Source organism: Ctenocephalides felis, unplaced genomic scaffold (genome assembly GCF_003426905.1).
Source record: "Ctenocephalides felis isolate EL2017-DRISC unplaced genomic scaffold, ASM342690v1 CF-g0.4_SCAFFOLD_03571, whole genome shotgun sequence".
NCBI lineage: Eukaryota > Metazoa > Arthropoda > Insecta > Siphonaptera > Pulicidae > Ctenocephalides > Ctenocephalides felis.
This window is the reverse complement of record NW_020539725.1, coordinates 19,775,626-19,790,134: the sequence shown is the minus strand read 5'-3', so window position 1 is coordinate 19,790,134 and position 14,509 is coordinate 19,775,626. Positions and strand designations below refer to the sequence as shown.

Below are 14,509 nucleotides of genomic sequence, written 5' to 3'. Positions count from 1 at the left end.
TATAATGACAATCCGCAAATGTTGAAATTAAAGCAATAATAGATAATCAAATTTGCAATTTAAATTTTCTTAATAATATTGTGAAATTACGTATAATTGAATTAAAACCTTTAGAGAATCGCCTGAAAGAATGCAAGGTATTTATTTCAACTCAGCTGATTAGTAATAGAGTTTAGTTTGTATATATATGAGTGCGGAGATCAACAGATAAACATAGACGTGTGCCAAGCATTAAACTAAAATGTTCTTACATTATGATTCCTAAATAATCGCGCATCGTTAAATTTCGCTTATCATATCGTGTTTTGTGGAAAACGAAACAGAGCCGAACAACTACAAAATCGTTACAGACGTTGTCATGTGACGATCGATATGAAAACAGTGAACGTATCAACCGATGGACCAAAATTGACGAGACCATTTCCCATTCGAGGTAGGACTATAAAAAATGTATTTTTGAACTCGTCTTACTCCTGAGTGAATTGCAAAAAACACAACTCCGGAGATGTAATTACATAAGTCTAACCGGTTTGTAATCACAAATTAAAAATGTTATACGTAACGATTTCCGTAATGTCCAACTAATAATAAAGTATCATGTGATATTTCAATGCTATGATGTGCTGTGATATACGAACTTCGAATAGTCAATCATGAACTAACCGATTATTATTTGTGTTGTGGCCGTGGCCATTTTCTAATTATATATATATATATATATATATATATATATATTTATTTATTTATTTAGTTTACAATAAATATAATAATATGCCTCAACCTAATTCTAAAGAGCACAATGCCACGAGCAGAAGATATATTTTGGCACCTGATCAAATGCTAAATTTGCCCAATGCTTGATTAAAATTAAATTAATAATTTAATTTCAATTAAGCATCAATCAATTAATTGATTAATTTGGGTTAATTAACTTTAACCGTATAGTAGTGTTGTAATGGGCCGAAAATCGAAAATGAAAATTTTTGCATTTCTCGACGTTTGGAAGGTTCCTGAACATTTTGGCATACCTCAGAAAAAATTGATGTGTGTGTGTGTGGTGAGTGTTTTATGTCCGCATTTTTTCGTCCACGTTTTCGAGCGGACGGATCAACCGATTTGAATGATTCAACTCCTATTGATAGGGAGATGTGCTGATTAGTTTTCGGCAAAGGCGGGTCCAGCCGTTACAGAGATAAAGAGCAAAGAGTGCAGAAAATAAAAATCGAGTTTTTGAGAGAACGGAGCATCCGATATTAATGAACTAAAAAACATTCAATTTGTAATGATTGAGAGAAGTGGTTATTAGTTTTTAGCAAAGGCAGGTCTAGCTATTTCGAAGATACAGAGCAAAATGTACAAAAAATGTCGGTTTTTGAGAGAAATAAGCATCCAATTTGAATTATTCAAAAAAAAACTTTCTGCTTGTTTCAACAAAATAATTGCTTTTGGAGGAAAAAATTTTTGTTTCTAATTTTTTTTTGTATTTCGAAAATAATTCAGATTTTAATTTTAATACTGTTCTAACATACTTTAAACAAATAATTTCAACTTTGCAATTCAGTTTATATAATTCTTATAAATATTAGACAATGTTACAATATTTATAATAATCTGTTTGAAAACATTTAATATTCCTCGAACATTTCGTTAAGATACGGGAAGTTCAAACAATTTATCTTAAGGCACGATGCCATACACCACTAGTTTGAGTTATTTTTGTACATTTAAATATTGGAACTGTAATCGTGAATAACATTTTTTTGAACCACAATCAAAAACAACGACACAATTCCTCAACGAATTTAAAATTTTCGAAATTAGTCGGCGTTTTCCTACTTTAAAAAAAAAAACCTTACTTTAAAAAAAAGTACCAAAGTGTGTTAGCAAGTTCAAAAGTTAATTTAATCGGTATTATAAAATGGTAAAATACTTGTAAGTTTCATAATAAAAAAAATCCAGTAAGAAATAAAAACCTAAAAATAACACATTGCAAATGCATTTTATTCACATAGATTTCTTAGATAATGAATTACGAGAATAATGTTATAAAGTATTATTTTCATATATTATTATATTTTACAAAAAAGTAGGCACTGTACTTATACATAAATAATTAAATTTATTTTTCGTTAAAATTGTGAGTTTTAAGTTGAAAACCTATTTTTTTAAATTTAGCTCCATTGAATATTATATATACTAAATATATATATTACGAAGGTAAAATATGTGAATAATAGTTGTAAATGGCAGTTTGCCGGGGATATTCTAGTCTAGAAATCGCAACTTGCATTAAATAAATAACACAGGCCAACAAAAAAAAGTTTTTTTTTTGGTGCCTCAAATGTTAGAGCTGATTCTTATAGTATTTTTTGCGCTGATTTCAAATCTTCAAACCATTTTTTTGTATCAGCTCTAGTTTTTGAGATACGAAGAAGTTGCCGAAACCAGGTCCATTCGAGGTCGTCACGGAAAAGAACTTTTCACAGTGTCAACTAATGTCCCAACTAAGGCCGAATGGGTCTTGTAAGTTTGTATGTACAAGTAGGCATATCTCATTACAATAACATTCTGAATTGTATTACTATTTTGTACTTTCGTTCCTTATATTAGGTGCGCAACTAAGTTCTCGCTGTTTGTCAGTATATGGCTTTATCCGTAAGGGTTGGTCGATTTTGACAAATCCAAAACGTCTTGAAGCAAGCTTAGAGTAAGTAAACAAACTGCTGCGACACCTAATTGATTTCGTTTTTGCATTATATACTTCTGGTTAAGTGAATATGTCCAATTTTATGCCAAACAATCGTCATTTGCGTGGAGTGTTGATTTTCGTCTTCCATTTAAAAAAAACGGCAGCAAAGTGCATCGAGAGCTACGGAAATGTTCCTCTGAGCGAAACAACATGCCATGAGGGGTTTTGTCGCTTCAAAAATGGTGATTTTGATGTTGACGACCACCCTCGTGAAGGAAGGCCAAAACCTTCAAAAACGCTAAATTGAAGGCCTTGTTCGAAGAGGATTCGTGCCAAACTCAAGAAGATCTTGCTTTAGAATTAGGAGTTACCCATCAAACCATTTCCAAGCTATAGTATGCGTCGGGGATGATTTAGAAGCAAGAAACTTCGGTTCCTTGTGAGTTGAAGCCAAGAGACGTCGAGCGTCGTTTTTTCGCCTGTAAACAACTGCTCCAGTGGCGAGAAAAGAAGAGGTTCTTCATCACATCGTGACAGGTGATAAAAAATAAATACATTACAGCAATCCAAAGACGAGAAAATCTCGGTTCGGCCGAATATTCACTTCGAAGGTTATGGCTCTACATATGGTGTGACCAGGTCGGTGTTATTTGTTATGAGCTGTTGAAACCGAGTGAAACCATCACTGGAGAACTGTATCGAACTCAATTGATGCATTTTTTTATAATAAAGTTACATTTTCATCGAAAAACCAGCGAGAACTTAGTTGCGCACCTAATATCGTAAAATATATCATATATATCGTATCTTGAAAACTAAAGCTCATAGAAAAAAACCAATGTCATTTTTGAAATCAGCGCCCCAAATATACCTAAAAACAGTATTAAAATCGTTTGCACCATTTTCTTTGTTGACCTGTGTAATTGACTTATTTAATTATAAGTAAGATTCAGATTTAACAACTTTTAAAATGATGATAAAATATTCGAAAATAGTTTTCGCCTTTATTAAAAAATAATCATTACTTTATATAATATTTAACATTATAATTATAATGATCTATCTTTCAAACATACTCATAACAGATAAAGCAAATAAAACTAAAAAAATGTAGTATATTTTAAAACGGGGTATTTCAAAAAACTGGTAAATGTAAAAAGTACTATGATTGATGTAAGGCATTGTACTGTTTTAAATTGTGAGAGGAAAATAACATTATTGAATAAGAATGTTTATATATCATAGAAAGAAATAATATTCAATGTGCATATATTCTTAAAACTCTATGCAATGTTTGAATAAACTTTTCGGCTTAGAAATATTCAACATCGAAACAACAATCTAATCTCATAAGAGTATAATCAGAGAATAATTCTGAGCCTAAACATAAGTAGAAAGACTGAATGAGAACATACATTTGTTGTAGATGTAGCACATGTATTCTACAATATAATTAAATAAATGTCATATGGAGCGCTAGTAAAATATATAATGAATTGCCAAATGATGTTAAGATGACCAATGATGACGACAAATTTAAAAGAAAAATAAAGAAATATTATAAGGAAATTGAAGACAAAGAAGACTGAAGAGTTATATAAAGATAATTTAATTATAATAGATATTATATTAAAGAAATAGCCAAATGAAATGTATTTATAAAATATGAAAACTGTTTTCACAATCTCTTATACCAGGCACTTCTGTCTGTCTGAGATATGAAAATAATGTATATATATAAACAATAAAACAATATTATCCAACTCAACACATGATTCTTATGCTGAAATGTGCAGAATTATCGGGATAATCAAATTTTTACAAATGCTCTCTACAACTTGCCTCAACATTCATATGAACTGGACCAAATAAAATTGTTACAATATAATGCCTTATACAAGAGAAGTAACACAAGTTTTTAAAAATTTAGCTAAGACTACCATTAAAGCTCGTTTAAAACCCCAATGTCTTGTAGTTGAACTTACCACTAGAAAACAAAAAACGTTTATAACAGTTTTATAGTAATATAGGGGTAATAATCAATCTCTCAACCACAAGAGTTGCTTGGTCGTAATATATAATTACAAGATCATATAGATAATTGCAAAATATAGTTATCACAGTTTTATAATAATATCAAGAAAATAATCAACCTCTCAATCAGAAGTGCATCTTGATCGTTATAGATCAATTATCTATATACAAGACATCTATACTTAAAACTCTTCAACATTATCATCATTTGTTCAAATATCAAATTTCTCATTGCGTACTAACCTTTGGTATCCTTTGGTTCAATAATGCAAGCGATTTCACCAGTGCTGTTATATCAATTAAATTACATGGCACAGCTTTTTGCAGAAGCTTATCAAATCGGTGGTGCTGGAAACATTCTGGATGTTACTTTTTTCCCTATTGATGAAGCCATTTTACAAGCTTGATATGTCATAACAGTCATCATCAAAATGAAGACGATAAGCTGAAAGATTTGTTTAAACAGACTGAATAAGAATTAAAAACTAAAATCTAATCTAAGTTATCATTCAAAAACAAATTATTTATAAGTAATTTCACAGTAATAGCATATTGTTTTTGACTAACTGGACGACTTATACTAATATTAACATTAAATCAACTAATTCAGGATATAATAATGAAATACAAATGTTCGATAATTAAATTTAGATTCAACTCATATTTAAACAACAAATATATCAATTGTTCATATTGATTTTAAAGTATTGTTTACAGGCATCACTTGAATTTATAACAACTGTCAATAACTACAACAGTAACTCAACTTGTTCACTTACAAATTATATAAAAAAAACTAATATTTTCTTTCATAACTCACTTGTAACACTGCAACATTATAATGCATTTTTAATATAAAACTATTTGCTGTTTTATATTTCTATAAACACTTTAATTTTTTGACAGTTAACAAGATAAAAGTTGACCCCTATTTAGAAGTTAACCTTATCTAGCCATGTGGCAAAATGTCGTCCTCTATTCGTAGTAAAAACGTCAAGGTCAAAATGTTAGTTTATAAAAATATTTTAATAAGTGCTGAATAGTTAATGAAATCAGTAAAATTATATTAGTTTAAACATTCCATTTTAATAGTTTTTATGAATTAATAATCATGTTTAATAGCCGAAAGTCTTTGTTTCAATTTCCAATTGTTGTGATAGGTAAATTGAATTACATGCTCTAATAATTTGTTTGAACTGAACTCAATAATAACACATAGCATTTTACAAATATGTCGGTTATTTTACATATATTTAGCTATTTTTACTAGTTTTCGTTTTATGACAATATAGTTTAATTTCGTTATCAGCACTAACTCTAATTTTACATCAAGGGATTAATTTAATCCTTAGTTAACAACATTCATGTTTACCACAGTTGACAAGTGACATTTATTTACCATAATAAATTCATTAAAAATGGTTAATCATAGCCAAAGTTAATAATAATATAATTACTTTTAGTTACTACTGGTGAATTTAACTTGCATTCACATTTTCTTTGTTTTTCCTTTCAGGAGAAAGAGTGAATTATGTCAACAGTCCGCATGTTATTGCAATGGTTGGATTGCCTGCAAGAGGAAAAACTTATATAGCTAAAAAACTTTCAAGATATTTAAACTGGATAGGCATTAACACAAAAGGTAATACAATTTGTAATAAACATGGATCTTTAATAATTACTATACAATGGTCAAAGTAAAGATGCTTAAACCTTAATACATTTTGTGGTCGTAAAAGATGTTGCATTCATTTACATTGTGATGCAGAATGATATGGTTGCTATTGCATTCATTGTATATTAAGATTAAAATATGATAATCAAACTACCAATATAATATGCATGCATTATATTCTCATATTGATTATGTTGACTGCTCTTACAAATGATATTCAATCAAGTCTGGGATATCACAACCAATTTAAAAATAAAATGACTAAATTTTTCTACCTTGCTGAAACTTTTACTCTCTCCAAACATGTTAAACATACTTTATATCTGTGACATTCTGATATTTCTTTTCATAATACTATTTTATCATGTTTAGTTTTCAATCTCGGTGAATATAGAAGACATGCTACAAGTGAATATAAAAGTCATGATTTTTTTTCGGCAAGACAATGAACAAGCCATGGCAATTCGAGCAAAATGTGCTGAAGATGCTTTAAAAGATGCTTGCAACTGGCTTGATAATGGTGGGGAAGTAGCAGTGAGTATTTTTTTGTTACATTGTTCTATATAACTATTGATTTAAATATTTGTAATTCATAATAAATTAATAAAATAATTAATGATTGAGCGTAATAGTAATATACTAGAATATAGTGTAGTTAGTAGTTTTCTTTTCTGTTTTGAATTATCATACAGAGAATGTAAGGTAATGGAAATAATATATCCATTTATTTTTTATTATATAAACTATAAATCACACCAAAATTTGTAATTATATAAATTTTTGCAAACAATTTTGTGTAGGGGAATTAAAACTTAACTGAATGATCAAAGCAAACATGTACTTTGGTAATTTGTTGATGAAAATGGAAATCTTTTATAATATTTTATCTATTACAGGTCTTTGATGCTACGAATTCCACTATAGATAGAAGAGAGATGATATATGATATTGTTGTGAGAAAAATGAAATTTAAGTTGTTCTTTGTAGAGTCACTTTGTGATGATCCTCAAATAGTAGAGCAGAATGTAATGGTAAGATAAATGTATCAAGTATATAATGCAAATATAAATGGAAGATAAAATAAATTATGAACTGCAGGAAGTTAAAGTTAGCAGCCCCGATTACATAAACATGAACACAGAATCAGCTCTAGAGGACTTCATGAAGAGAATTGAGCATTATAAAGAAAGGTAAATAATTTAATTAAGGAAAAATTAAATTATCAAACAGGCTTCTGATAATATATGATATATTTTACAGATATGACATTTTAGATGAAACTACAGAAGGGCATTTATCATTCATGAAAATATATAATACAGGAGAAAAAGTAATAGTTCATAAACATGAAGGGCACATTCAATCTAGAATTGTTTATTATTTGATGAATATACATATCACTCCAAGGACTATATATTTGACAAGAGTAAATATATTATGAATAACATAATATAATCAGAAATAGATTTTAACATACATTATGTGTGCCTTTTTAGCATGGAGAAAGTAAACAAAATTTGCAAGGACGTATTGGAGGAGATTCTGATTTAAGTGAAAGAGGCGAAAAGTATGCTGCGGCATTGGGTGCTTACATTACCGAACAAAATGTAAGTGATAATTATATTAAAATTAATTTAAAAATTAAATATAGTGAGGTTGAAAACCTTATAGAGATTACAGATTTGTTATTTTGTACTTATCATACCTTTTAACAATAAAAATAACAAAGGACACCAGATTGAAATCAATGTTGATAATTAACTATGGTATAATGATTAAATATAATATCTAATAAGTTTTTATTCCTTATCCTTTAAAAAAAAACGTATTTAGATCTACTTTTACATTTATATTTTAAAGCAAATTTAACTGCATATATTATATTAGCTCCAGTTATTCAATATGAATGAAGGTTAATATTATATTAATATATTAAATATTAATATAATAATATATATTAAATTATTAAATTATATTAATATAGTAGTCTATGATTGATATGAATCCTTCAATCAGACAATCACTAGAAATATTTTACTGAATGACTAATTTTTGTTGAAATGTTTAAATTATTAGTTTGATGAAGTTTTCAGAATATTAATTTATATATTAATATTTATTGTTTTTAGATAGACGGTTTACGTGTTTGGACATCATGGATGAAACGTACAATTCAAACTGTCAGTAGCGTTCCAGCACCACAAGAGCGATGGAAGGCGTTAAATGAGCTTGATGCAGTAAGCATAAAAATCTATTTTATTATTATTAAAATTTATAATTTTGGCTTGCAGTAAAAGTTTCTTGAGGAAAACAAATAAGTAAATCACTTCATATTTGCTTTAGCCACTGTGCAATCAAAATAGTACTATAGATATATATGAAATTTAGTCACAAATTTGTTCAAATTAGTGTTCTTTACCATTTATTTGTTCTTTAAATTGATATTACTTTTCAGTAAAAAAAATCTCTGGTTAAATGATATAGCAAAACAAAATTTAGTGTACAAACCTCTGGATATTCCGAATTAGAACTCATTTTGAATCAATAAAATATATTTTGTTGATTATCAACTTCTCAATATTTTTCAATATTCTGAATACTTTGAAACAGTTTCAAACACTTTAAGGGTTGAAAATTGATTTCATTGAACTTATTCTTTATTAGTTTTAGAACATGTTTAAATATACATTTAATAATAATAATAATTATTATTATGAGAATGTAATAAAGAGTTCAATATTATTTTGATCATCAGGGTATATGTGAAGAAATGACCTATGCAGAAATTCAAGCTAAGTATCCTGAAGAGTTTGCTTCTAGAGATGCGAATAAATTTGCTTACCGCTATCCAAGAGGTGAAAGTTATGAAGATTTGGTTGCTCGCTTAGAACCTGTCATCATGGAACTGGAACGTCAAGGGAATGTATTAGTAGTTTCGCATCAGGCTGTATTGAGATGTCTGTTGGCATACTTTCTGGATAAATCTGCAGGTGAATGAGAATTATGTTTGTTTCATTTAGATGGACAGCTACTATCCAGTAATATAAATTCCTATGTATTTTGAAATACTCAGGGCTAATTATTTTTTAGACGAACTGCCTTACCTGAAAGTACCTCTACATACAATAATAAAGTTGACACCTGTAGCATATGGATGCAGAATGGAGTATATAAATTTCTCTATTGATGCTGTTGATACTCATCGTCCTAAACCTGCCAATAAGCTGTGATAATTAAGATGCCTCCATTCCATCTACAATAGATGACAACCTTTTTGCATATAATAAAATTCCATAGAATTATAACTGTTAACATAATTCTTATTAATATATTTTATTAATAAATATTACTTTGAAGAAGTTTAAAAACTATTTTTATCAGTCTCTCATATTCTTATGTATTTATTTACAGATCAGATGGTTGCATTTTTTTCTAACAAAATACATATTGAAAATGTAGATATTGCTTTTCATATATTTCCTAGAAATACAAGTGAATTGTGTGTGTGTGTATTGTACAAATGTTCAAGAAAAAGTGTATGTGAAGATCCTTAGCTAGACAAGTGGTAGGCAGAATGATATTATTTAAATGAAATTTCTTGATAATAACCTTGTAAAAAATTATTTATTTAAAGTTAAGCCAATTTATATCTTACAAAACCATTACTTAAAATTAAGATTCAACTAGTGCTCTCAAAATTCATTCATAATATTATCATATCATATTTCTAATTTTTTTCTATAATTGTTATCTAATTAAACCTTTCAATCATATTGCCAATAGATGAAGAAAAAGGTTAGCAACTGTAACTAATTTTAAATAGCCAATGAATATGATACTTAATAAGAAAAAAAAAATCTATAAAAAATTAAACAATTACTTATACATTGAATCTAAAAAATGTTCAAACGCTTCAAAGTTATAATATTATATTAAAATAATTGTTTGGTTGGCTATACAAAATTCAACTCGTCACATTTAAAAACCCTAATATAATTGAATGTTAAACATATTTGCATAAAAATAAATAAAACAATGTAACAATATTGTTAAAAAAAGTCAATGCAAAACAGCATGATGAAATGTCAACTGAAAACTTATCTTCTTATTTTGCTTACATACAATTCTACCAGCCAAGGGTGTTGCATCACCAAAGGTAAGCTTATTCTGTTATCAGATCTCCGCCTGATCAGTTTACTAATTAAATCCTTCGATCCAGCTGATAAATAACTGGGAAATTGCACTGGTGACTTCTTAATCTTTTCATAAGTTTGTTTTGCATTTTCACTTTCAAATGGCGGTTTTCCAACTAAAAACTCATAGCAGAGAATTCCTAAACACCAAACATCCACACTTTCATCGTAGACACAGTTGTACACCATCTCAGGGGGGAGATAATCCAAGGTTCCACAAAGTGTGGTACGCCTGCAAAATAAGCATAAAGCATGTGAGTATAATATTATTAATTGTTATTAATTTAAAATTTAAATTTGATAAAAATATGAATTAGAACTAGAAGTATGATTAAAGTCTTCTTGTGTTAAATCATTTACCAAACTGAGCTTTGTTGAAAAGAAAATATTAGAACTTATGTTCTTGCTTTGAAAGTATGGGTAATATACTAAAATCGCATTTATAATAAAATCTAAATGCATAGAAAAAACAATTATATGAATAAACTTAACAATTATTATATGCAGTAAATATCTAATTTCTACAAAACAAGAATTATAAAAAGAATTCTAAATAATTTTAAATAGACTCACTTGCTACGTGGTGCATGGCAGCTCCAGCCAAAATCAGCAAGTTTCACATCACCATCATAAGTTAAAAGCAAATTTTCTGGCTTTATATCTCTATGTATCACATCATTTAAATGGCAGTAATGAAGGGCATCTGCAACCTATAAGAAAACCAGTATTGCTTTAAAAATTTCTATTAAATTCTATTTGTAAAATTTTCACTGTAAGGGGTGTTAAGATCAAAATCAGTTTCCACATCTAATTACATTTAACTCACTTGGAAAGTATATTTAGCAGACAATATTTCGTTGAATCTTCCATGGGGAGAGTTCTTCAAATGTCTATATAATTCACCTTGACCAGCTAATTCCAGTGCTAAATAAATCCTCTTTCATCATGAAACCATGTGAGAAGCCGCAGAATATTGGATGTCTGTACAAAACATTTGTTATTTTGGATATATATATATATACACTCATACATATAGCTATGTAAATTGTTATAAATAGTGATTCATGCACATAAATCAATCTTTAAAACATATCTATTTAATAAAAAGAATAATAATAATAATAATAAAAGAATTAAGCAAACAACAATGAATGCCATTGATCAAGATCCTATTTATATCCATTTTCAAAACCTCAAAAGTCTTAAAAAGTAAAATAATGAAATATGAGTTGCTTTTACATAATTTTGTATTAAACCTTTTATTACACAAAATTTATAGTTTCTGCCATAATAACTAAATTTACACTTACTTCAATTTACTTTGAATCTCAATTTCACGAAGCACCTGACGTTCAACTTTTGCTGCTTTAATTTCTGATTTGAATAGGGTTTTCAATGCGACAAGATATTTTGTCTTTTTTTCTCGAGCTAAATATACCCTACCAAATTTTCCTTTTCCTAAAGGATTTCCTAGTTCAAAGTCTTTACAATTATATTTGTAATCACTGAAATATATAGAAACAAGTTAAACAATTTTAATTCTAAATATTTTAGTTAAAATGTGTGAAAATTAATTTACAGCACTTACGGGTTATTGAATGCCTCATGCTCCATCATATCGACTCCCATATGCAACAAAAATTCTTTCTCATCAGGGTCTTCTATATGTGAATACAATTCTTCAATATCACTTACTTTTTAGGAATCAATAGTTTGCGTTTCGTTGACATTTCGATTGATTTGTTAAAAAGTCAACAAAGAGGAACGGTTAAACTTACTTGTAGCCGAAAAAGCAAATTATTCTTAACATAAAGTGATTGTTTTGCACAATATATTAATATTCAACTATGAAAAACTGATTAAGACACAAATATGTAACTTTTCTACAGAATTTGACGCTTTGGGGCACTTTGGGGCGCTAAGAAGTGCTAAGAGTCAAAAACCCGTTGTGATTGAATCTGTCAACGAATTCTCGTACACTCTCATGTGAACTTGGTTACAAGCCGTTGGTTATAAGATTCACAGTCATACCAACATGACACAGATTTAAACATTACTTTAAAATTGAAAATTACGTTAACTCCATAGATAAAAAAGCATAAATGGCTAACACTGCGTGCGATTTTTTCTCAATCATTAAAATTAATGAAATCATATTATAATCATCAAAAAATTAATGAATAATGTCAGAAAGCTAACGACAAACTTATGTAATTTCTTACAAAACTCTACAGAGGTATTGGATTTGAAAAGACACGCTTTTGCGTATACAACTTTTAATCAGATAAAATCGAAAGATACTGAATTCACCAATCTTTTATCCATTCACAAGAATGCGCGTAAGGTTCACACGCGATTGAAGTAAAACTTTTTTGCTATTGTACAAGGTGGCATTTAAGTTAAAAATAAAATAAATGTATTAAGTATTATCATATGGTAACAGTGGTGATGCACACATTTATTATAATGCCATACATATTTATATAACAATAAATTCTATATTATATATTTATAATAGCATTAAAAATATTTATAATATTTGAAAACAATAATGAAATTCAAATCATACTCCAAATATAACATGATCGGTTTGTCATTGTAACTAGTATTTAGGGCAATTAAAACTTGAAAATTCATTAGAGAAATGAAGTAATTGCTGATTAATACATTGTATAATATTGGTTCACACAGTGGACAGCTGTAATTTTTATGTTGCACAACGCCTAAAGAAAATTCACTTATCATGTAATTGTGTTTGAAGAACTTCATGTAATTAAAATTAACATATATTCATTGACTGCTTGTTTTTTTTTGCTTTTTCGCTGGCGATACAGTCTTATTCTTTGAACAGCTGTAGTATCTGTCTTGTCTATAGAAATAATTAATTAATAAAAACCTCGAAAACGCATAGTAACTTCGAAAAATAGAAACTATTACACGCCAGATTATTCATTTGTTTTATTATTTGCACTGTAATTATTCACTGGAAACAATCAAAGCAATCATACCCACACGACGACCAATCACAATCGAACCGTATTGAAATGATCTCATCGAGAACGAATGACGCATCTTTCCATAGAATTTTTTTCCTTACAATCTGCCTCCATAGTTCTTGTCTGCCTTTTTCCGATTGTTTGCACTCCATAATGGCGTGTGCTCAGCATCCGCCCTAGTCGCTCCACCCAAGCAATAGCAATTGGGATCGGTATTGATCCGAATTCCACTCTGGTGAAACGGAGTGTATGGTTAAATCTTAATTACATATTGTAGAAAAAAACGATCGATATTCAGAAAACTCGTCATACCATGGTCTTATAGATATTGCGTTTTGTATTAAAGTTCAAATGTCAATAAAATGAATAAATATAGTCTGGAAAAAGGACTCAAAGTTTCCTATGTTCGACTGTTTTTTTGCGTTATTTATTATTCATAATTGCTTTCACTCAACATAAATCGATTAAATTATAAGTACGTTATCACAAAACTAAAATGTACCAAATAAAGTATTTGTATCCATTATGATTTCAGGAGAACCTATAATTATAAGAATAGCGTTAAAAGTTATTATTTGAATAATATATTTGTACTATTTATATCATTTCACAATTTCAGACAGTTGCTGGTATTTTTTAATCTCATAAAATAAATGCTATTTAAATGGTTGAAATTTTCCGATTCTTTCAATATAAGTAATTAATTATTTTTAAATATATAAGTAATTAACTTAATATTTAATAATATTGTTAACTTATAAATTTAATAATATAAACTAATTTTAAAAGATATAAATATTGCTTATAATAAGTATATACATGTAATAATAAATATTTAAATGTAATTATATATCTCCATAACTGAAGCCATGAATAATTTCTTATAATAATTTATTTAATTTTTAAAATTTACTCGATGTTT

At 28.2% G+C, this 14,509-nt stretch overlaps 2 pseudogenes; one reads left to right on the top strand and one right to left on the bottom strand.

Annotated features, from left to right (window-relative positions):
- Positions 1-231: 231 nt before the first annotated feature.
- On the top strand, positions 232-9,663 carry LOC113384828 (annotated as a pseudogene).
- A 659-nt stretch (positions 9,664-10,322) lies between these two features.
- On the bottom strand, positions 10,323-13,701 carry LOC113385740 (annotated as a pseudogene).
- Positions 13,702-14,509: the final 808 nt, after the last annotated feature.